The sequence below is a fragment of the Callorhinus ursinus genome, unplaced genomic scaffold (genome assembly GCF_003265705.2).
Source record: "Callorhinus ursinus isolate GAN/ISIS: 27379988/994484 unplaced genomic scaffold, GSC_fseal_2.0 scaffold71, whole genome shotgun sequence".
NCBI classification, from domain to species: domain Eukaryota; kingdom Metazoa; phylum Chordata; class Mammalia; order Carnivora; family Otariidae; genus Callorhinus; species Callorhinus ursinus.
In genome coordinates this window covers 5,808,096-5,832,775 of record NW_027397133.1, presented here as the reverse complement: position 1 = coordinate 5,832,775, position 24,680 = coordinate 5,808,096, and the positions used below count along the sequence as shown (strand labels likewise).

Sequence of the window (24,680 nt, the reverse complement as noted above, 5' to 3'; positions counted from 1 at the left end):
TAAGTGATTTATACACTAGTTTTATTATTAATTTACCTGTTCCAGTGAGATTTTTACTTTTGTATGTTTTCTTTTTTCTTTCTTTTTTTTTTAAGATTTATTTATTTGACAGAGAGAGACACAGCGAGAGAGGGAACACAAGCAGGGGGAGTGGGAGAGGGAGAAGCAGGCTTCCTGCGGAGCAGGGAGCCCGATGCAGGGCTCGATCCCAGGACCCTGGGATCATGACCTGAGCGGAAAGCAGACGCTTAATGACTGCACCACCCAGGCACCCCCACTTTTGTATGTTTTATTATTAATTAGTGCCTTGATATCATGAATCATGATATCACGAAAATAAAGGTTATTTTCCTAAATTTTATTGTGAAAAAATTAAAAAGTGCAAAGGTTTTGAAATGTTGATTCAATGATTGTTTATATATCTACCATCTAGATTCTGTGTTTCGGTGTGGGGTGTTTGGGTACACGTCTAGGACTAGGGTCGGTAAGGCGGGGTGTTGTCTGTGGTGGCCGCTCAGGTGTCCCAGGTCTTGAAGCAGGGCCGGGAACAAACACCACAGGCAGAGAGAGAGAGAGAGGGAGAGAGCGCATGCGCGCGTGCCTGGGTGCCTGAGTGCATCAGACGATTGAGTAGCAGTGGATGGATGCAGCGCTGTGCAGGAGCTAGTTCCTATTGGCACATTCTCAGAAAATTTGAGACTTGTGTTAAACACAACCATTATTTTATAATTATGTAAATGCAAATAAATATATTTAAAAACTAAGATAACAAATAGTCAAACGCATCATTTTCTTATTTTATTATCTATGCTCTTGAGATTATGTCTACAGTGTCTGTATGGCAGAAATACTGTATCATTATGTACTACTACACATCCCTTTCCAGTTCCACCTTCAGTGATACCACCGCGGTAGCTAGAAATTGGCCATGATGGGACTGTTTGCATTGTGGGAATTGATAATCACTACAAATCATTGTTTCTGTATGCTTGATTTATTGTTTTTGTTGTTTGGGGATGGGGGAGTTCTCAAAGTCTGACCCCTTGTACCTAAATGTCCCTCCAGTGCCCTCTTCTAGCAAAGCGTACTATTGTGCTCACTTTGAAGGAGAAATACCGTAATCGTTTTATCACAGAGCGTATATTGAAGTGTGCATTCGGAGCTTAGGAAATAAATTGATAGCAGAAACAAATGACATATACCACGTTTGCACTTATCAAATGTCAAAAACAAACGTAGATAGTATACAATATTGTTCAGAATGTGGGGAAATGAGAACTCTCATAGGTACCTGTTGGGAATGACTATAGCCTTTCTACAGTTAAGCTGAGTAGTAGCTATCACAATGTCTGAAAGCAAACCCCTAACAACCAACATTTTAAAAAAAAAGATTTGTTTATTTATTTTAGAGAGAGAGAGCATGAGTGAGAGGGGCAGAGGGAGAGAGAGAATTCCAAGCCAACTGGATTCCACCCACGGAGATCATTACCTGGGCTGAAATCAAGAGTCCAGCACTTAACCAACTGCCACCCAGGCACCCCAACCAGCATTTTTATATATAAGAATATAACCCACAAAAATTCTGACTTGGAAGAAAAAGATGTGGTTACAGTAATGTTTACTGAAGCCATGTTTGTAATACTGAAGAACTGAAATCAATCTCAGTGTTCAGTTTTGAGGAATTGTTAGTCTGTGCTGACTAATATGGAAACTATTTATGGTTTAAAGATAAGGCAAAAATATAGGTAAGTTAAATTTGATAATACATAAAATAACCAAGGAGTCATTAAAATGACAATGTAGAATTACCCTGCCCAATCTAGAAGGATATGCATAAGATATTAAGAAATGAAAAATGTTGGGCGCCTGGGTGGCTCAGTTGGTTAAGCGACTGCTTTCGGCTCAGGTCATGATCCTGGAGTCTCAGGATCGAGTCCCGAATCAGGCTCCCTGCTCAGCAGAGAGTCTGCTTCTCCCTCTGACCCTTCCCCCTCTCATGTGCTCTCTCTCTCATTCTCTCTCTCTCTCTCTCAAAATAAATAAATAAATAAATAAAAATTAAAAAAAAAAAGAAATGAAAAATGTTGGTTACATGAGAGTATGCAAAATATGACTAATTTTTGAACAAAAAATACACAAGGATAAATATTGAAGTTTTAAATATTTTAAAGGATATTTTATAAAACTGAACTCTGGCTGATTTTAGCACATCTCAACTCTGTTTCTTCACCATTAAATGGAATAATAATTCCTACCATGCAGATTTTTTTAATAAATGTGGTCAAGCCCTTAGACACTGAAACACAGCCATCTCAGGTCAAACCCTTGTCTTACCATTTTAATAGCTGGGGGATCATGGGCAAGTTTTTAAAAAATATGTGTATGCTTCGTTTATTCTTACTGGTATAATCCTGAAGAATATTGCCACAGACAGGTTTTTTGTTTTTGTTTTGTTTTTGTTTTTGGCTTGAATCTTACATAATTCATGCGAATCGCATGTCAATGGATCTGGCATGTGGTAAGCACTCATGTAATTTTCTTAGAGCACCGTGTCATGCCCACTCCCACCAAACCCCTGGACTTGCTGGATCAAAACTACAATACTGCTTGTCATCACTTATCATCAAGGAAATGCAAATCAAAACCACAAAGAGCTATCACCTCACACCTGTCAGAATGGCTAAAATTAGCAACACAGGAAACAGGTGTTGGCAAGGAAGTGGAGAAAGGGGAACCCTCTTGCTGTGTTTGTGGGAATGCAAACTGGTGCAGCCCCTGTGGAAAACAGTTACATAGGTTCCTCAAAAGGTTAAAAATAGATCTACCCTATGATTCAGCAATCACACTATTGAGTTTTTAACCCCAAAGAGTACAAGACCACTAATTCAAAGGGATACATGCTCCCCAGTGTTTACAGCAGCATTATTTACAATATCCAAGTATGGAAGCAGCCCAAGTGTCCATCGATTGCGGAATGAGATGTGATACACACACACACACACACACACACACACACACACACTGGAATGTTACTCAGCCATAAAAAAAGAATGAAATCTTGCCATTTGCAATGACATGGGTAGAGCTAGAGAGTATAATACTAAGTGAAATAAGTCAGAGAAAGACAAATACCATATGATTTCACTCATATGTGTAATTTAAGAAACAAAACAAGCAGAAGGAAAAACCTAAGAGAGAGAGAGGGGCAAACCAAGAAACAGACTCTTAACTGTAGAGTATAAACTGATGGTTACCAGAGGGGAGGTGGAAGGATGGATGAAATAGGTGATGGGGATGAAGGAGAGCACTTGTGATGAGCACTGGGTGTTGTATGGAAGTGTTGACTCACTAAATTGTGCACTGGAAACTAACATAACACTCTATGTTCACCGACTGGAATTAAATAAAAAGCTTAAAGAAGATACTGTGATTCTTTCATCAAAGAAGGAGATGGTTGTTGGGTGGGACACCACCAGTGACTGCCACGCTAGGAAAACTCTCCTTCACATGCAAGGAATGGAGAAGGACATTTCAGACCTGGAGGAACTTAGCAATTATGCCAACGACCTGAACTATCTGAAGGAACTCTTAAGAGAGGATATGCAGCCAGATAACATTTAAATCAGAACTAGGCTTTCAGGGGAGGGGAGAGGAGGTGAACAATGGGCAGTGATACTCCTTTCAGTCCCTTCCAAAGCCTCCAAGCACTTCCCCTCTCGCGGCCTTTGCAAATGCCAGGAATTCTCTTCTCCCTGTGTCCGAGGCACTCGTTGGCATCTTTTGAACTGTAGCTTAATTACTAATTTCTTTCACTGGTCTTCCTTACACCCATATTAAATCATGATCACCCACCAGTGGTTCTCAAAAAACCCTCTTCTTTTTGTTCTTGTCACTTCTTGGGTAGTTTTACATTTTTTATCTTCCAATTATTCTTTGTGTGCTCTGGTCAAATAAAATGTCCATTAGAGCAAGAATTTTGACCCTTTGATTATTCACTGATAGAAGGTATCAAAAAACTATGGCCCCAGGCCAGATCTGGCCCACCACCGGTTTTGTACAGCTAATGAGCTTAGAATAGTGGTTATTACATTTTTAAATGGTTGAAAAAAGAAAGATGAACAATATTTATGGACAGTTGAAAGTTACAAAATTCAAATTTTACTGTCCATAAATAAAGTTTTATTGGAACGCTGCTACACTGCCTTGTTTACATTTGTCTATGGCTGCTGCAGTGGCAGGGTTGAATAGTTGCGACAGAGACCCTGTCTAAAATTCTTACCATCTGGCCCTTTACAGGAGAAGTGTGCCAACTCCTGCTCTATATTAAGTACTGAGAAAAATGCCTCGCAGATAGTGGAATCTATTGGTCCAAATTCAGTGTATCACTTAGACATCAGTCATTTACCTCAAGAGCTGGACTTTAACAAGCAATCACTTTCTTCAGTAGTGGGAAAATAAGAGGCCCCTGTAGGGCTAACAGGCAAAGGGAATCCCTGGCTGGTGAAAAGTCAAGTTTGCCTCGCTTGGTCAGGCAATGAACCTAGACTAGCACAACCGGAGGGATGTGGTGAGTAGATTGTGGAGTCAGATGAGGAGACACTGGTAGGTGAAAATGTCAGCATGGGGACATGTGAATTTGTCACTAATCCTGTACCTCACAGGTTCTGCATTCAAGCCATGCCAGTCCCCTCTGCACCATCCTCAAGACATGTTGGTTTCCTCATATCACAGGAAAGTTTCTCTACAAGGTACATTGGTCTCTCTGGACTTTTCTCACCCAGGTATTGCTGATGTTATTTATTTATCTTTTTACTGGAGCCAAAGGTTCCTCAGGGATATTATTGATTCCCCTTGCAGACACTCTCATTGCTACCAGTAACATTATAATCGCGCACTGGTGAGAAATGAGATCATGGTGTCCGTAACCTATAACTTGGGGTCAGGTGCTTTCTCATACTCTCAGGCACATACGCTGGTGGTGACAGGCTCACTGTCCAAATATCGGAGATCTGCTTGGTGAGTTATTATTCTTTTTTCTCCTTTTAGAAAACGTCAGAAACAATGACTTTCAGTGTTAGAGCTTTATCCTGGAATCCTAATATGCTTCTTACCTGGGAAGGATGGAGTGCTTATTAAATCTGAAGATTATAGAGAAATGTGTAGATCCTCAGGATGGCACTAATATGTCTCATGTTTGTACTGTATTTAGAATTATCCTCTTTACCCTCCTTTACTTTCTTTTTTTAAGTTTTTTTTTTTTTATTTGTCAGAGAGAGAGACAGAACACAAGCAGGGGGAGAGGCAGGCAGAGGGAGAAGCAGGCTCCCCGCCAAGCAAGGAGCCCGATGTAGGACTCGATCCCAGGACACTGGGATCATGATCTGAGCCGAAGGCAGCCGCTTAACCGACTGAGCCACCCAGGCGTCCCACCCTCCTTTCCTTTTTGTTCTCGGCTTCCTGAGACTTCCTGTCCATCCTTTCTTACTATTAGACTTGCCAGAATGATCCTTCTTTCTCTTCCCACCTTTTAAATGCTTTCTTCAAAACTGGGGACCATAGAACCTCCATTGTAGGAATATTATGAGGAATAAATATAATAACATACATGTCTGGCTTTAAGCATGGACATAGAGACCGCGGGTTCATTTTTTCTTGTTTTCTCAGTGGTCAAGACTGGCTTCAGAACAACATTCATAGAGAGCCATTCCTTTGGGTGGTATGAGGAAAAGGTGTAAACCATATTCTTCTCAGGTTCTTCTTAGACCCCAGGAAAGGAATGTTAATTGTTGACTCTAAGTCTCTCTCTCTCTCTTCTTTTTTTGACTCTAAGTCTCTCTCTCTCTCTCTCTTTTTTTATTTGACAGAGAGAGACAGTGAGAGCAGGAACACAATCAGGGGGAGTGGGAGAGGGAGAAGCAGGTTTCCCACTGAGCAGGGAGCCCGATGTGGGACTCGATCCCAGGACCCTGGGATCATGACCTGAGCCGAAGGCAGATGCTTAATGACTGAGCCACCCAGGTGCCCTAACTCTAAGTCTCTTAAGGAGAGAGATATTCCTGAATTTATTTCCCAGAATCAATAATGGGCATAAAGCCACTCATTGACTGCATCATCAGTGCTGAGCCAGAGTCATAAATGGGCCATGATGTTAGACAGGAAATCCTGAGTTTGGGCTATAATTCAAGATAATTCCTTCCCACATGCTCAGATCTGACCCTACCCTGTCCTTGGTGTGACAGAGGAAATGAACACAAGAAAACGTGCCATACAATAGCAGGGCCCAGCAAAGAGACCAGCAAAGAGCCCATTGAATATAGGGCTATTTTCAACATTCGTTGTGGTACCTGCAGGAACCATGTAAAGGTTGCCACCCTGGGCGCCTGGGTGGCTCAGTTGGTTAAGCGACTGCCTTCGGCTCAGGTCATGATCCTGGAGTCCCGGGATCGAGTCCCACATCGGGCTCCCTGCTCAGCAGGGAGTCTGCTTCTCCCTCTGACCTTCTTCCCTCTCGTGCTCTCTCTCTACCTCATTCTCTCTCTCAAATAAATAAATAAAATCTTTAAAAAAAAAAAAAAAAGGTTGCCACCCTGCTTCTCCCCACCTCGCTAAAGGCCAATGCCTAAAGAAGGGAAAATCTTCCTTACCTCAGGGCTGCCTTTTCTGCCTATCTGACTTCCTGCTATTTCCTCTTTAATGACCGACTCATTACTCCTTTCTCGCCCTTATACATAGTGCTCTTTTTTGACAAAGGAAGCCTGGATCCTACATATTTGGATGTCCATGTTCTTATTCCATATTAGTTCTCAGTATCTCATACCTAGTCTTCTTTCTCCACACTAGACTTGTTTCTAATAACTTTGTTCTTTCATCATAACACATTGGAATCTGGGGGCTTAGCACAGAGTCTGCTTTGGTGTTCATGACTCTGCACTCCTCAAAGCCAGATTGAAGTGGGGGACCCCTTCAACATGGCTGGTGTACCCATACCCCAGCATCTGTGAGTGTTGATTGCTAAAGCCTCACACCTGCACCCCTCTCAGAATTACCCTTAGATGCAGTGCAACCTCCCCTACAATGTTATCTGAATGGCCAGTGTCCAATGATGACTGAAATGGAGCCTGGAAGCCCAGTCTGTTGCCTCAGGGAGACACTAACTATGCTGGAGGGTGTATACCAGGGCCCCCTGTGGGATTGGGCCAAGACCACATCCTTGCCTAGCATCTTTCCCTTGCCCTACCTGCCTCCCTCCCTCCCTCTCTCCTGAGAGTTCTCTCTCACTGGAACACTATGGAAACTTCCCCATCTCGGGCTCTGCTCCAGGGAACTGGACCTAAAACACCAATAGTTTTATTTAATAATGGACATGAGGCTTAGCAGAAAAGACATAAGACCTCAAATCTGAGCTGCCGATATCTGATATTCCTGTCATCAAAGACACCTCTGAATTAGAGTGTGGGGTCCCTTCAGTACCATGTCCTTGGGGCTGGACACAGGAAGTGGGGGCTTTCCCAGTGTGCCATTATTCCCGAACCCTTAGGAATTCATTTATTACCACTGAGAATGGTACCAGGTTTGCCTGCCTGCCTGCCTCCTTCTCTCTCACCCTCCCTTCCTTCCCTGTTGGTTTCTTTTCTTTTCTTTTCTCTTCTCTCCTCTCCTCTTTTCTTTCCTTTTCCCTTTCCTCCCTCCCTCTTTCTCTCTCTTTCTTTCTTTCTTTCTCCTTCTCTCTCTCTTTCTTTTTACTATAACTGTAGTGAGAATGGATTTTTATTTTTTATTTTATTTTTAAAGATTTTATTTATTTATTTGACAGAGAGATAGAGAGAGAGCACAAATAGGCAGAGTGGCAGGCAGAAGGAGAGGGAGAAGCAGACACCCCACTGAGCAGAGAGCCTGATGTGGGGCTCAGTCCCAGGACCCCGGGATCATGACCTGAGCCAAAGGCATCTGCCTAACCAACTGAGCCACCCAGGAGCCCTGAGAATGAATTTTTAAGATGATGTTGCTAATGTGTGATTCCCCTCTCCTTTCAAATACTTCAGTTCCCTCCTCAGAATCAGAAAGGGTACATACTGTACACACTCACAAAGAAAGGTGAGGTGTCTCCTGACTCCTGAGATTCTGGGATGAGAATTTGTAGACAAGATACTTGTTTACTTCCTTCTCTTTTTTTAATTTTACCTTTTTTTTTATTATGTTATGTTAATCACCATACATTACATCATTAGTTTTTGATGTAGTGTTCCATGATTCATTGTTTGTGCATAACATCCAGTGCTCCACACAGAACGTGCCCTCTTTAATACCCCTCACCAGGCTAACCCACCCCCCCTCCCCTCTAGAACCCTCAGTTTGTTTTTCAGAGTCCATAGTCGCTCATGGTTCATCTCCCCCTCTGATTTCTCCCCCTTCATTCTTCCCCTCCTGCTATCATCTTCTTCTTCTTCTTCTTCTTCTTCTTCTTCTTCTTCTTCTTCTTCTTCCTCTTCTTCTTAACATATAATGTATTATTTGTTTCAGAGGTACAGGTCTGTGATTCAACAGTCTTACACAATTCACAGTGCTCACCATAGCACATACCCCCCACAATGTCTATCACCCAGCCACCCCATCCCTCCCACCCCCCACCACTCCAGCAACTCTCGGTTTGTTTCCTGAGATTAAGAATTCCTCATATCCGTGAGGTCATATGATATATGTCTTTCTCTGATTGACTTATTTTGCTCAGCATAATAACCCTCAGTTCATCCACATCGTTGCAAATGGCAAGATTTCATTCGTTTTGATGGCTGCATAATATTCCATTGTATATATATACCACATCTTCTTTATCCATTCATCTGTCGATGGACATCTTGGCTCTTTCCACAGTTTGGCTATTGTGGACATTGCTGCTATAAACATCGGGGTGCACGTACCCCTTCGGATCCCTACATTTGTATCTTTGGGGTAAATACCCAGTAGTGCAATTGCTGGATTGTATGGTAGCTCTATTTTCGACTTTTTGAGGAACCTCCATACTATTTTCCAGAGTGGCTGCACCAGCTTGCATTCCCACCAACAGTGTAGGAGGGTTCCCCTTTCTCCCCATCCCCGCCAGCATCTGTCATTTCCTGACTTGTTAATTTTAGCCATTCTGACTGGTGTGAGGTGGTATCTCATTGAGGTTTTGATTTGGATTTCCCTGATGCTGAGCGATGTTGAGCACTTTTTCATGTGTCTGTTGGCCATTTGGATGTCTTTGGAAAAATGTCTGTTCATGTCTTCTGCCCATTTCTTGATTGGATCATTTGTTCTTTGGGTGTTGAGTTTAATAAGTTCTTTATAGATTTTGAATACTAGCCCTTTATCGATATGTCATTTGCAAATATCTTCTCCCATTCTGTCGGTTGTCTTTTGGTTTTGTGGACTATTTCTTTTGCAAAAGCTTTTTAACTTGATGAAGTCCCAATAGTTCATTTTTGCCCTTGCATCCCTTGTCTTTGGCAAGGTTTCTAGGAAGAATTTGCTGTGGCTGAGGTCGAAGAGGTTGCTGCCTGTATTCTCCTTTAGGATTTTGATGGACTCCTGTCTCACATTTAGGTCTTTCAACCATTTTGAGTCTATTCTTGTGTGTGGTGTAAAGAAATGGTCCAGTTTCTTTCTTCTGCATGTGGCTGTCCAATTTTCCCAACACCATTTGTTGAAGAGACTGTCTTTTTGCCATTGGACATTCTTTCCTGCTTTGTCAAAGAGTAGTTGACCATAGAGTTGAGGGTCCATTTCTGGGCTCTCTATTCTGTTCCATTGATCTATGTGTCTGTTTTTGTGCCAGTACCATTCTGTCTTGATGATTACAGTTTTGTAATAGAGCTTGAAGTCCTACTTCCTTCTCTTCTGAGAAGACTTTGTGGTTAGATGTAACATAGGAGATGAGAGTAGGAGATTTGGAGATACCATGCTTGGATTCCAAGGCTCCTATATTACTGTGGGGTGATTTTAGGTGATTTTATTAAATTTTTCTGATTTGAAAATGGACAATGATAGTAACATCTCTATTTTTTTAAAGAGAAGGTAGTAAGTTAAAATATGTAAAGTACTATACTTAGAACAGTGCTTTTCTCCCTTGATTCTATACATGTGACCCAAACGGAAGAGCCTGTGATACCTCCCCCAGCCCTTGACTCTCAGAGTTTATGCTTAGAATGAAAAAATCATTTGTTTTCCAAGCCAGGACTATTTAGCATAAAAAGGGGCTTTAATCAAACTCTGCAGGGTACATTTTTGCCTTTCTCGTTCAATATTTCCATGTCTCTCGTTCAGTGAGAATGCTGTCTCCCAACATCAACACATTTATTCCTTTGCTCAGTGCAGTAAAACATTTATTTCTTATTTATTTTTTTAGTGCAGTAAAACATTTTTAAAAAGATTTTATTTATTTGAGAGATAGAGAAAGTGGGAGGAGGAGCAGAGGGAGGGGGATAAGCAGACTCTGCACTGAGCACGGAGCCCAATGTGGGGCTGGATCTCACAATCCTGAGATTAAGACCTGAGCCCAAATCAAGAATCGGACGCTTTACTGACTGAGCCACCCAGGCACCCCTAGTGCAGTGAAACATTTAAAATAGTTTCTGAATTGCTTCATCCATACTATTACAGATAACAAAACTACTAAAGGGAGTTCAGGATTTGTTTGCAGTTAGTTTGCATTTCTCTACCTTCTACCTTGCCCAGGACTGAGGGAATGTATTCAAGTATTACATTCAGAGTTTTTGTTTGTTTGTTTTTGTTTGTTTGTTTGTTTGTTGTTATTCTTTCTTCATTGTGGTTATGGCAGTCATTGAAAGACAACTGGATATATTTGTTTCAGTTTCAGTTTTTTATCCCTTCCCATCCTTGGTGATTTTATAAAATTTTATTTTTGGAAAATGTAGAACATTAACATGGTCCAAAAACTCAAAAGTATATACAATTTTATTTTCAGAGAAATGTCCTTCCCTCCCTTAACTCTTTTAGTCTGTGAGTGTGTCTTTTCCATCACTGACTGGTTATCTTTCTTGTGGAAAGGTCACAACAAAACTCTGGTTGGTGCCCTTGTTGAGTGTAAGGAGAGGAGAGGCAAAGAACTGGAGGTCAGAAAGCCCCAGGTTCCACAGAACCCCTAAGGATCATCCTATTTGCTCACACTCTGTTACCAAACCCCAATTTGGGCTGCCCAGTGACTTGAAAGGCCAATACTCAAGAGACAGTTTTTATTGGAAAGGAATTTGAGATTTATTCAGGAGTCCAGCCACCTGGGGAGAAGGTGGACTCTTGTCCAAAAACCAACTCCAAGGTTTCTGCCTGGCACAAGGGTTTTTAAAGCAGTTTAGGGCAGTTAATTGTAAAAGGAGTGCAGTAGTCTGTAACATTTTTTTAAAGATTTTTTAAAAGATTTTATTTATTTATTTGAGAGAGAGAATGAGATAGAGAGAGAGAGCATGAGAGGGGGGAGGGTCCGAGGGAGAAGCAGACTCCCTGCTGAGCAGGGAGCCCGATGTGGGACTCAATCCCAGGACTCCAGGATGATGACCTGAGCCGAAGGCAGTCGCTTAACCTACTGAGCCACCCAGGCGCCCTTAAGATTTTATTTTTAAGTAATCTCTACACACAGTGTGGGGCTCAGACTCACAACCCTGAGATCAGGAGTCACAGGCTCCACTCACTAACTGAGCCAGCCAGGCACCACTGTAACATTTCTTCATTATGTGCAGACTCGATGGTGCCAGCTACAAATATTATCTCAGTGCTCATGGGTTGTATGAGGGGGTCTGGTTCCTGTTTTGTGATGTGCAGGAGTACTCTGTTCTTTTTTTCTTTTCTTTTTTTAAAGATTTTATTTATTTATTTGTTGGAGAGAGAGGAGAGAAAGAACACGGCAGGCAGAGGGAGAAGCAGACTCCCTGCTGAGCAGGGAGCCCGATGGGGGACTTGATCCCAGGACCCTGGGATCATGACCTAAGCCGAAGGCAGACACTTAACGACTGAGCCATCCAGGCACCCCAGTTTTTTCCCTTTTGTCTTGACAATATTTACCAATGTTAGACTGGTTTATATATCTTTTATATTTTTGTCAATTACAGAATTATTTTTATTTCTATTTCATTAATTTATTATATTATCTTCAATGATATCTTCCTATGACTGTCTTCAGTAAAATTTAGCAAAATGCATAGGTTAATTTTAAAATGTTTTTCTCAGTTTTATTTCATAAGAACTGTTAAATCAGGCAGGCTGATGATGTTATTCATATCCTCTATATTTTATCTATTTTTGTGAACTGAGTGGCATTCTCAAATAGATATCTGTTAAACTCCACCTTGTGTCCTTATATTTCCTAATGCTTTTTATGTATAAAGAGGCAACTGTCAATTCAAAATCCTACAGGGTTGAGCCATTAACATGAATAGATAAAGCTGGTTTCACGAAGGCTATTATGAATTAGAGGGTGCCTGCCACAGTCAATGGAGTTGATATTATCTAGCTCCAACAACCATTTAACATGAGAGAACACTGGCCAGGATCATAGCATTTTCTAATTTTTAAAGAGAAACAAAAGCTCCAGATTGTTTAAAAGTTGGCATATAATCTAAAATTTTATTTATTTATTTATTTATTTAAAATTTTATTATGTTATGTTAGTCACCATACAATACATCATTAGTTTTTGATGTGGTGATCCACGATCCATTGTTTTCATATAACACCCAGTGCTCCATGCAGTACGTGCCCTCCTTAATACCCATCACTGGGCTAACCAATCTCCCCTCCCCTCTAAAACCCTGTTTCTCAGAGTCCATAGTGTCTTATGGTTCATTTCTCCCTCCGATTCCCCCCCCTTCATTTTTCCCTTCCTTCTAATGTCCTCCATGCTGTTCCTTATGTTCCACAAATAAGTGAAACCATATGATAATTGACTTTCTCTGCTTGACTTATTTCACTTAGCATAATCTCCTCCAGTCTCATCCATGTGGATGTAAAAGTTGGGTATTCATCCTTTCTGATGGCGGAGTAATATTCCATTGTATATATGGACCACATCTTCTTTATCCATTCATCTGTTGAAGGGCATCTCGGCTCTTTCCACAGTTTGGCTATTGCGGACATTGCTGCTACGAACGTTGGGGTGCATATGGCCCTTCTTTTCACCACATCTGTGTCTTTGGGGTAAATACCCAGGAGTGCAATTGCTGGCTTATAGGGTAGCTCTATTTTTAAATTTTTGAGGAAACCTCCACACTGTTTTCCAAAGTGGCTGTACCAACTTGCATTCCCACCAACAGTGTAAGAGGGTTCCCCTTTCTCCACAACCTCTCCAACATTGGTTGTTTCTTTCCCTGCCCATTTTTGCCATTCTAACTGGTGTAAGGTGGTATCTCAATATGGTTTTGATTTGAATTTCCCTGATGGCTAATGATGAGGAACTTTTTTTCATGTGTCTGTTAGCCATTTGTATGTCTTCTTCAGAGAAGTGTCTTTTCATATCTTCTGCCCATTTTTTGACTTGATTATTTGTTTTTTGGGTGTTGAGTTTGAGAAGTTCTTTGTAGATCTTGAATACCAGCCCTTTATCTGTAGTGTCATTTGCAAATATCTTCTCCCATTCTGTGGGTTGCCTCTTTGTTTTGTTAACTGTTTCCTTTGCTGTGCAGAAGCTTTTTATCTTGATCAAATCCCAAAAGTTCATTTTTGCTTTTGTTTCACTGGCTTTTGGAGATGTATCTTGAAAGAAGTTGCTGTGGGCAATGTCAAACAGGTTACTGCTTATGTTCTCCTCTAGGATTTTGATGGGATTCCTGTCTCACATTAAGGTGTTTCATCCATTTTGAGTTTATCTTTGTGTGTGGTGTTAGAGAATGGTCGAGTTTCCTTCTTCTGCATGTGGCTGTCCAATTTCCCAGCACCATTTATTGAAGTGACTTGTCTTTTTTCCATTGCATGTTTTTTCCAGCTTTGTCGAAGATTATTTGACCATAGAGCTGAGGGTCCATATCTGGGTTCTCTATTCTGTTCCATTGGTCTATATGTCTGTTTTTGTGCCAGTACCATGCTGTCTTGGTGATCACAGCTTTGTAATATAGCTTGAAATTGGTGATGCCCCCAGCTTTGTTTTTCTTTTTCAACATTTCCTTGGCGATTCGGGGTCTTTTCTGATTCTGTACAAATTTTAGGATTGTTTGTTCCCGCACTTTGAAAAATGTTATGGGAATTTTGATCAGGATGGCATTGAAGGTATAGATTGCTCTGGGTAGCATAGACATTTTAACAGTGTTTATTCTTCCGATCCATGAGCATGGAATATTTTTCCATCTTTTTGTGTCTTCTTCAATTTCTTTCATGAGTGTTCTGTAGTTCCTAGAGTATAGATCCTTTACCTCTTTGGTTAGGTTTATTCCGAGTTATCTTATGGTTTTTGGTGCTATTGTAAATGGAATCATTTCTCTAATTTCTCTTTCTACAGTTGCGTTGTTAGTGTATAAGAAAGCAGCTGATTTCTGTGCATTGATTCTGTATCCTACCACATTACTGAATTGCTGTATGAGTTCTAGTAATTTGGGGGTGGAGCCTTTTGGGTTTTCCACATAAAGTATCACGTCGTCTGCGAAAAGAGAGAGTTTGACTTCTTCTTTGCCAATTTGAATACCTTTTATTTCTTTTTGTTGTCTGATTGCTGTTGCTAGGACTTCTAGTACTATGTTGAATAATAGTGGCGAGAGTGGGCATCCTTGACCTGTTCCTGATCTTAAGGGAAATGCTCTCAGCTTTTCCCCATTGAGGATGATATTTGCTGTGGGTTTTTCATAGATGGATTTTATGAACTTGAGGAATGTTCCCTCTATCCCTATACTTTGAAGAGTTTTAATCAGGAAAGGATGTTGTATTTTGTCAAATGGTTTTTCTGCATCAATTGAGAGGACCATATGGTTCTTCTCCCTCCTCTTATTAATGTGTTCTATCACACTGATTGATTTGTGAATGTTGAACCACCCTTGCATCCCGGGGATAAATCCCACTTGGTCGTGGTGGATGATCCTTTTAATGTATTGTTGGCTCCTATTAGCTAGGATTTTGTTGAGGATTTTGGAATCCATATTCATCAGGGATATCGGTCTGAAATTCTCCTTTTTGATGGGGTCTTTGCCTGGTTTGGAGATTAAGGTAATGCTGGCCTCATATATGAGTGTGGATGTTTTCCTTCTGTTTCTATTTTTTGAAACAGCTTCAGTAGAATAGGTATTATTTCTTCTTTGAATGTTTGGTAGAATTCCTCAGGGAATCCATCAGGCCCTGGACTCTTGTTTTTTGGGAGGTTTTTGATCACTGCTTCAATCTCGTTACTGGTTATTGGCCTATTCAGGTTGTCAATTTCTTCCTGTTTCAGTCTTGCCAGCTTATAGGTTTCCAGAAAGGCATCCATTTCATCCAGATTGCTCACTTTATTGGCATATAGTTGTTGATAATAATTTCTAATAATTGTTTCTATTTCCTTGGTGTTAGTCGTGATCTCTCCCCTTTCATTCATAATTTTATTACTTTGGGTCCTTTCTCTTTTCTTTTGGATAAGTCTGGCCAGTGGTTTATCGATATTATTAATTCTTTCAAAGAAACAACTTCTAGTTTTGTTGATCTGATCTACTGTGTTTCTGGTTTCTAATTCATTGATCTCTGCTCTAACTTTAATTATTTCTCTTCTAATGCATGGCTTAGGCATCGTTTGTTGCTTTTTCTCTAGTTCTTTAAGGTGTAGAGTTAGTTGGTGAATTCAGGATTTTTGTATTTTTTTTGAGTGAGGCTTGGATGGCTATGCATTTCCCCCTTAGGACCGCCTTTGCAATATCCCATAGGTTTTGGACTGATGTGTTTTCGTTCTCATTGATTTTCATGAGTTGTTTAAGTTCTTCTTTGATTTCCTGGTGGACCCAAACATTCTTGAGCAAAGTGGTCTTTAGCTTCCAAGTGTTTGAATTTCTGCCAATTTTTTTCTTGTGATTGAGTTCCAGTTTTAAAGCTTTGTGGTCTGAGAATATGCAAGAAATAATCTCAATCTTTTGGTATTGGTTGAGACCTGATTTGTGACTGAGTGTGTGGTCTATTCTGGAGAAAGTTCCATGTGTGCTCGAGAAGAATGAGTATTCTGTTGTTTTAGGGTGGAACATTCTGTATATATCTATGAGGTCCATCTGGTCCAATGTATCATTCAAAGCTCTTGTTTCCTTGTTGATTTTTTGCTTAGATGATCTGTCCATTGCTGAGAGTGGAGTATTGAGGTCTCCTACAATTAACGTATGTTATCAATATGACTCTTTATTTTGGTTAACAGTTGGCTTCTGTAGATGGCTGCTCCCATGTTGGGGGCATAGATATTTACAATTGTTAGATCTTCTTGTTGGATAGACCCTTTAAGAATGATATAATGTCCTTCTGTGTCTAACTACAGACTTTAGTTTAAAATCTAATTTGTCTGATATAAGAATTGCTACACCAGCTTTCTTCTGAGGTCCGCTGGCATGGAAGATGGATCTCCATCCCTTCACTTTCAGTCTGGATGTATCTTTAAGTTCAATATGAGTGTCTTGTAGACAGCATATGGATGGGTCCTGTCTTTTTATCCAATCTGCAACCCTGTACCATTTTATGGGAGCATTTAGGCCATTCACGTTGAGAGTGATTATTGAAAGATATGAATTAATTGTCATCATGTTGCCTGCAAAGATGTTGTTTTTATAGATTGTCCCTGTAAATTTCTGTTGTATATCACTCTTGGGGTCTTTCTCCTTTTATAGAAGCCCCTTTAATATTTCTTGCAGGGCTGGCTTAGTGGTCACATATTCTTTCCGTTTCTGCTGGTCTTGGAAGCTCTGCATCTCTCCATCCATTCTAAACGACAGCCTTGCCAGATAAAGTATTCTTGGCTGCATGTTCTTCTTGTATAGTACCCTGAATATATCTTGCCAGGCCTTTCTGGCTTGCCAGGTCTCTGTGGACAGGTCTGACGTTATTCTGATATTCCTCTCTCTGTATGTAAGGAATCTCTTCCCCCTAACTGCCCTTAAGATGGTTTCCTTCGTTCTAAGATTTGCGAGTTTTATTATTACATGCTGCGGTGTTGGCCTGTTTTCCTTGATCTTGGGAGGGGCCCTCTCTGCCTCTAGGACACGAATGTTTGTTTCATTCCCCAGATTAGGGAAGTTCTCAGCTACGATTTGCTCAAATACATCTTCTAGTCCTCTCTCTCTCCACTCCCTCCGGGATTCCAATTATTCTGACATTGGAACGCTTCATGGTGTCACTTATTTCTCTGATTCTATTTTCATGGATTCTGAGTTGTTTTTCCCTGGCCTCCTCTTTTCCCTTTTTATCTATTATATTTTCTTCCAGGTCGCTTATTCATTCTTCTGCTTCAGTTACCCTAGCTGTTAGATTATCTAGATTGGATTGGATCTCATTGATAGCATTTTTAAGTTCTGCCAATTCAGCTTTCATTTCTGCCCTTAGAGACTCTATGTTGCCATTAATTGATTTCTCCATTCTAGCTATTGTCTTCACAATTGCTAGCCTGAATTCCATCTCCGACATCTTGGTTATATCTGCATCCATTTGTAAATCTGTGGCATAAGTCACAATCTCTGAGTCTTTTCTATTTTGGGGGTTCCTCCTCCTAGTCATTCTGTTGATGGGTGGTTGAGGGAATGTATAGAGTCCAAATTATTGACCAGAACCCAAGCAAGATGCACCTGTTTTCTATGGACCTTAGGGTTGCTGGCCTCTTGTTTTCCCAGCCTGTCTTCTGGTGGAGGGGCCTGCCATGCTGTTACTCAGGCAACCCTGTTTGGGCAGAGTTGCCCTGCCCCCCTGTGGTGGGGGATGGTCTCAGCGGGAATCAGTTTTTTGGGGCTTTTGTTCTCTGGCGGCTTTCCGTGTCTCTTCCGAGAGTCAGAGCAGAAGAGGCCGTTTCCAACCCTCTGCCTCAGAGCAGAGAGATTGCAGTCTGTTCTTCAGTGAGCTCTGCAGGCCACAATGTCTTCGTTTCTGTCTGTGCTGCTATAAACGGCAGCATCCTGGGTTGTGTGCCCCTCCGCAGCACTCCCAGTCCTGCCTCCAGGTCAGGGCATGTCTCTGCCCTTTGTGCTTCTAAAACCACCAGCCACCCCCAGATCGCACGCGTGACCCCGCCGCTCCGGGATTCTGCCCCGGGGGCTGCCCTAAAGTCCTAAAGGTCTGTGAGTCTGTGCCCCATCCCCAGCAAGCGAGGCTGTTGCTCACCAGCGGTGTAGGATCCCCACAGCCAGGCTCCCTCCTGCTGCCGTTTATCCTCCGATATCTGCCCCGGGACTCACTGCTCCCTGCTGCGTAGCTTGGAAACCAATCGCCCAAGATATTCTGTTTGTAGAGATCCAGATCTTACATCTCAGGCTGATTTTGTGGGTGCTCAGAGTGGTCTGGTAGATATCCAGCTCAATTCTGGAGACCAGCTGAAATAGGGTCCCCTACTCCTCCGCCATCTTATCTCAGGAGATGGAGTCTTAAGCCTATTTATTTATTTATTTTTATTTAAATCCAATAGCCAACATGGAGTACATCATTAGTTTTCGATGTAGTGTTCAATGATTCATTAGTTGCATGTAACACCCAGTGCTCATCACATCATGTGCCCTCCTTAATGCCCATCACCCAGTTACTCCATTCCCCCGTCCACCTCCCTTTAAAATATTTAAACTACAGAGTGGGAAAGGGAAGCGAAATATTGGGGCCATTTTCTGCTATTGTGTAGCGTATGTTTAGAAAAATGTCATTCATAAATATGCATCCACATATCCTAAATAAAATGCTAGCAAATCATATATACTTGGAAGGAAGTTTACCAGTAAACCAGTTTACTTTTTCAGAGTAGTTTGAATCAATATTTGTGTATCCAATAATATGAAGTAGGATTTTGCAAATATGAGTAAAGGTGAAATTTGTTAATATTGAATTTGCCACACTAAGGGAAGTAATACACACATTCTTTCTCTCTAGATAATCTGGCTTTGAAACTCCTTTTGGACATTGACATTATGCCTTCTTATGAGTTGGTAATGGGGATTCTCCTCCTCTTCCAGACTGTAGTTGGGCTTCTAGGGAATTTCTTATCCCATTGTTTTTATATATTAACTTGATTCACTAAATATACTCAGAGACCTACAGATCTAATTCTCAACCAATTGGCCTCAGCCAACCTTCTAGTCCTTCTCTCTAGGGGAATCACTCAGACACTGGCAGCTTTTTGTTTGGACTATTTCCTGGGAGAAGCTGTGTGCAAGATTACCTTTTATACTCACAGGGTGGCCCGAGGGGTTTCTCTATGCACCACCTGCCTTTTGAGTGGCTTCCAGGCTATCACTATTAGTCCTAAAAATTCCAGGTGGGAAGTACTGAAACTGAAGGCTCCTAGATTTGTTCAACCCTTCTGTTGCCTCTGTTGGATTCTTCATCTCCTGATAAATATTGCTGTGCCAGTGAAAGTGACTCATCCAGGGAATACTATAAACATTACAAAAATGAATTTTGGACTGTGTACTACAGGAGGGTCTGATTCATCCATAAGCTCTATGCATTCCTCTTTACCTTCCTTCATATTTTGTGTTTGGGACCAAAGGGTTGGGCCAGTGGCTCCATAGTGCTCTTCCTGCAAAGACATAAGCAGAGTCCAATACCTTCGCCACACCAGTCTCTCTTCTAGAGCCTCCCCAGAGACCACTGCCACTCACACTGTCCTGCTTCTGGTGAGCTCATTTGTTTCTTTTTATTTTCCATCCTCCATCTTATCACTCTATATGACTTGCTTTGTCACCCAAAGCCTGCAACTCATGAACATCAGTGCATTCCTGGCTGCTTGTTTTCCAGCTTTCAGCCCCTATCTCTTCATCAGCCATGACATTCAAATCTTAAGAATCTACTTTGTCAGTTGTAAGATAAAAATCTCCAGATAGTCTCTTTACAAACAACTACCATTCATTCAACAAATTTTTAAGTACAAAATATTTGACAACTGTGGGTCTAACTGTAGACTCATTTAAAATTTATCCTGGTTGTTTTTCTTTCTTTTCTTTTCTTTTCTTTTCCTTCCTTCCTTCCTTCCTTCCTTCCTTCCTTCCTTCCTTCCTTCCTTCCTTCTCTCTCTCTCTTTCTTTCTTTCTTTCTCTTTCTTTCTTTCTTTCTTTCTTTCTTTCTTTCTTTCTTTCTTTCTTTCTTTCTTTCTTTTTCTTTTCTTCCCTTTCTTTCTTTCTTTCTTTCTTTCTTTCTTTCTTTCTTTCTTTCTTTCTTTCAAGATTTTATTTATTTGACAGAGAGAGCAAGGCAGGCAGAGGGAGAGGGAGAAGCAGGCTTCCCACTGAGCAGGGAGCCCAATGAGGGTCTTGATCCCAGGACCCTGGGATCATGACTTGAGCCAAAGGCAGATGCTTAACCGACTGAGCCAGGCGCCCCTATCCTGGTTGTTTTTCAATGTGAGGTTTCAGTCGTGTGATTTAGTTTTCTAAATGCATTAATATGTTTTCTTCTCTGCAGAAACTGCATAATCCAAGAAAAAAGGGCTCACTTATATTAACACTTGGGGTTACCCTAATGAGATGGCAGGGCCTATATAATAATACTAATGGAAGGCCCACCTGATACTCTTCATGCCCTACCATGCATGATTTGAATGTGCTTTTAAAGGCCTCATCCTTTGGGGCACCTGGGTGGCTCAGTCGGTTAAGTGTCCAACTCTTGACTTCAGCTCAGGTCATGATCTCAGGGGTGTGAGATTGAGCTGCATGTCGATCTTGGCATTGGGCACTGCACTGAGGGTGGAGCCTGCTTGAAATTTTCTCTCACCTTTTCCCTCCGCCCCTCGCCCTGCTCTCTCTCTCTCAAAAAGTAAATTAATTAATTAATTAAAAAAATAAAGACCTTATCCTTTAATATCAATCAGCCAAAGACCAGCAAGCACTTGAAGAAACATTCTACCTTGAAAGAAAAACACAAAGACAAACAGATGGGGGTGGGGAAGGGATAGTAACATGGAAAAAACAAACCATATTAAGGAAGTAGAAAAAGTTCTACAATTTGTAAGTAATATTGTTGATGAGATATGAAACTGTTGCAAGCATAGGTAAGGGTAGGATGCTATTAAAATGAATGATAGAAGACTAAAAGGACCTTTCTGGAATTAGGACCATGACAGAAGAGATAAAGTACTCAGCAGAGTGGTTGGAAGGTAATATGGAGCAACCTCTAGGAAATTGGAAGAAGGGAAACGAACTTAGAAACATTAGAAAAATAGCAAAACTTTTCTGGCAGTGAATATCTGAATAATAGATACCCTAGGAGAAAGAAATATAAACATGGAGAAGAGAAAAATATCAGAGAAATTATACAAGAAGTTTTGTCATATCCATTTACAGACTAAAAGGCTCATTTGTTTAATGGGAAGTGAATTAAAATATGCCAATATCTAAATTTCAAATATTGGGAGAATAATACTCTCTAGCTCCATCCATGTCATTGCAAATGGCAAGATTTTATTCTTTTTTATGGCTGAGTAATATTCCACTATATATATTTCATTCAGATGTGGAATTTAAGAAACAAAACAAATGAACATGGTGGGGGGAAAGAAAGAGAGGCAAAGCAAGAAACAGATTCTTAACTACAGAGAACAATCTGATGGTTGGTTTGGAGGGGAGGTGGGCAGGAGGATGGGTTATATAGGTGATGGGTATTAAGGAAGGCACTTGTGATGAGCACTGGGTGTTGTATGTAAGTGACAAATCACTAAATTCTACACCTGAAACTAATATTACACTGTATGTTAACTAGAATTTAAATAAAAACTTGGAAAGAGAAAAAAATATTGGAGGGAAGAAAAAACAGATTCCTAAAGATTCTGGAAAGCAAACAACAGGTCATATCCGAAGGGAGAAAAATTAAACTGGCTCAGATTTCTAAAGAGCAACATTGAAAACTGGAAGGCAAGGGAGCAATGCTGCCAAACTTCTGAAATAACGATTTCTAAACTAAAATTGGATACCTGTCAAACTAAACTCAGGGATGATTTAGAATAGAGATATTTTCAGGAAGGCAAGTTCTCAAAATGTTCTATTAATGCTTTTCCAGGAATTACTGAAGGCAAAACTCTGTAAAGTAAGTGAAGACAGTAAGTAAGACAATATGGACCCTGGAAACTGGAGATTCAACCCACCCAAAATGCTAATGAGATCTGTTCAGTGGTAGAGAAAGGCAAACCTAGGTTAACAGCCATACACCAGCCTAGAGATTACACAGTCAAACTTGAGGTAGAGGAATGTATTGAAGAAGAAAATTAAATTGATGGAATTCCTGACATGTTCTATTGAAAATTTGGGAATGAATAAATAATTTGTACATGGAGAAGCCAAGCATATTAAAATACATTAATTCTAATTTGAGAAAATTAAAATTGGTATGAGACGACCCAGCAATTGCACTACTGGGTATTTACCCCAAAGATACAAATGTAGGGATCCAAGGGGGTACATGCACCCTGATGTTTATAGCAGCAATGTCCACAATAGCCAAACTATGGAAAGAGCCAAGATGTCCATCAACAGATGAATGGATAAAGATGTGGTATACACACACACACACACACACACACACACACACACACACACACACACACAATGGAATATTATGCAGCCATCAAAAGGAATGAAGTCTTGTCATTTGCAACGACGTGGATGGAATGGGAGGGTATTATCCTGAGCGGAATAACTCAATCAGAGAAAGAGATGTATCATATGATCTCACTAATATGAGGAATTCTTAATCTCAGGAAACAAACTGAGGTTTGCTGGAGTGGTGGGGATGGGGGGTGGCTGGTTGATAGACATCGGGGAGGGTATGTGCTATGGTGAGCATGTGAATTGTGTAAGACTGTTGAATCACAGACCTGTACCTCTGAAACAAATAATACATTATATGTTAAAAAAAAAAAAGAAGATAGCAGGAAGGGAAAAATGAAGGGGGGGAAATCGGAGGAGGAGATGAACCATGAGAGACTATGGACTCTGAGAAACAAACTGAGCGTTCTAGAGGGGAGGGGGGTGGGGGGATGGGTTAGCCTGGTGATGGGTATTAAGGAGGGCACGTACTGAATGGAGCATTGGGTGTTATATGCAAACAATGAATCATGGAACACTACATCAAAAACTAATGATGTAATGTATGGTTATTAACATAACATAAGAAAATAAAAAAAATAAAATTGGCATGAGAATAGAAATGTAACATGAAACCTCCTATAACTGAGCAGTTAACAGTCATAATAGATAAACCCTGATCATTTATTTGACCAAAATATATGTATTTAAGCTAGTGTTGAGGGTTTACTTGCTATTCTAGCAAATGCCTCTCTAAATGATACACTGGCAAATATAATTGAAATATATTAGCTATGCCCGACCCCCAGGCTCAGTCCTGTGAGCTGGATCGGGGAGCTCCCTGTCTCCACCTCCACTTCCAGCAGGAAGTCATTATGTGACTAACGCATTTTCATCAGATTTCCTCTGATTTACCCAGAGGAATGTGAATGTGAATATGTATGTGAAAATGACGTGCACTGCAAAGAAATGTGGAATTAGGTTCCAGCCTCCAGCTCTTATCTTAATCTGTGAGAATGAAATGAAGGGGGAAAGTCACCAATGCATCATGCGTCTGAAGCTTTTCAAAGTTTTCAGATTGCAGCAGAGCTGCTGAACAATTAAAGAATAATCCACAACACAAGAATTACCTGGAATAAGTATCCCTGAGACATCTAGAGAAGTTACTCACTTTTTTATGAGGTTACTTGTGGGGGCAAAGTCTGTCAAAAACAGTGTAACAAATTCAACAGGAAACAACCACTGATCCTGTGGAAGACTTGAACAAACTAGATGACAAAGAACTTGCCAAAAGAAAGAGCATCATGGATGAACTTTTTGAGAAAAATCAGAAGAAGGATGATCCAAATTTTGTTTATGACACTGAAGCTGAGTTCCTGCAAGATGAACTGCAGTCTTGTGGCTCAGACACAGAATCAGCTGATGAGTTCTGATATAAAAAACTAAAAAAATATATTGGGGCAGCAGAAAATCTATGTTTATACAAAAAATATATAAACATTGTTCTAGAAAAATCTGTAAGGAACACTAAATGTACACGTTTGGTCATATTTGGATTGACTATGGGGTTACTTTCCAAAACCAGGACATGAGGAGTATCTACTATGTAGATGCATGAGGAATTCAGGGAAAACTGAGTATAGGAATCTGCCTTGAAAGAGCTTACAATCTGGGACACCTGGGTGGCTCAGTCGGTTAAACATCTGCCTTCGGCTCAGGTCATGATCCCAGGGTCCTGGGATCGAGTCCTACATCCGGCTCTCTGCTCAGTGGGGAGCCAGCTTCTCTCTCTGCCTGCCGCTCCCCATGCTTATACGCTTTCTCGCTCTCTCTCTGACAAATAAAATCTTTAAAAAAAAAAAAAAAGGAGCTTACCATCTAGGGATGCCTGCGTGTCTTAGTAGGTTAAGTGTCTGCCTTTGGCACAGGTCATGATCCCAAGGTCTTGGGATCGAGTCTCACATCCGGCTCCTTGCTCAGTGGGGAACCTGCTTCTCCCTC

At 40.9% G+C, this 24,680-nt stretch overlaps 2 pseudogenes; both read left to right on the top strand.

Annotated features, from left to right (window-relative positions):
• The first annotated feature begins 19,073 nt into the window (after positions 1-19,073).
• Positions 19,074-19,988, top strand: LOC112807043 (vomeronasal type-1 receptor 1-like; annotated as a pseudogene).
• Positions 19,989-23,616: 3,628 nt separating this feature from the next.
• On the top strand, positions 23,617-24,112 carry LOC112806968 (centrosomal protein of 19 kDa-like; annotated as a pseudogene).
• The last annotated feature ends 568 nt before the right edge of the window (positions 24,113-24,680 follow it).